Raw genomic sequence first — 682 nt, forward strand, 5'->3', positions numbered from 1 at the left:
CTATAAGTAATGATATAACCTAATTTGTAAACTAGAAAAGTATTCAAATACATTTTATATCTTTAAAAAAGTTTAAAAATTTTGTTCATATTTAATTAAGAAGATTACGAAAAAAATGTTAAGAGAATATGTTATTGATTCAATAAATAAAGTTTGATCTTAAATCTAAAAGTGGTAGCTCATTTTAATTCGATATTTTTACTCTTTTACTACTTTTTACTGTAAACAAAAAGAGTTGTCAGCTTGTCATAGTTCAACATGTTCTTTATCATATACATACAAGAATGGTTATAAAAGTGGGAGAAATCAAAATTTAATAATTTATAAAAAATAAAAAAGACTGAATTTAAAAAAAGTTATAAAACACTAATTTTTAATATTCTGACGTCGAAAAGTTGGCCAATGTTACAGTGAAGAAAGTAATTTTTTTCTCACCTGCTGAAATGTATTGGAGGAAAAAGAAGAGAACATGTGAAATGTTGGTCCGTTATTGTCCAACAAATGCTATAGTGATATGAAATGGAGGTCAGATATAAGTTATAAAAGCTAATTTTTTTTCTTTCTTTATGAATATGTGGGGCTAACAAAAAAAATTAATAATAAAAATTATTACAAAAATACCATGAATAATAATAATAATAATAATAATAATAATAATAATAATAATAATAATAATAATAAT

The sequence above is a fragment of the Arachis ipaensis genome, chromosome B03 (genome assembly GCF_000816755.2).
Source record: "Arachis ipaensis cultivar K30076 chromosome B03, Araip1.1, whole genome shotgun sequence".
In the NCBI taxonomy this organism is placed as follows: domain Eukaryota; kingdom Viridiplantae; phylum Streptophyta; class Magnoliopsida; order Fabales; family Fabaceae; genus Arachis; species Arachis ipaensis.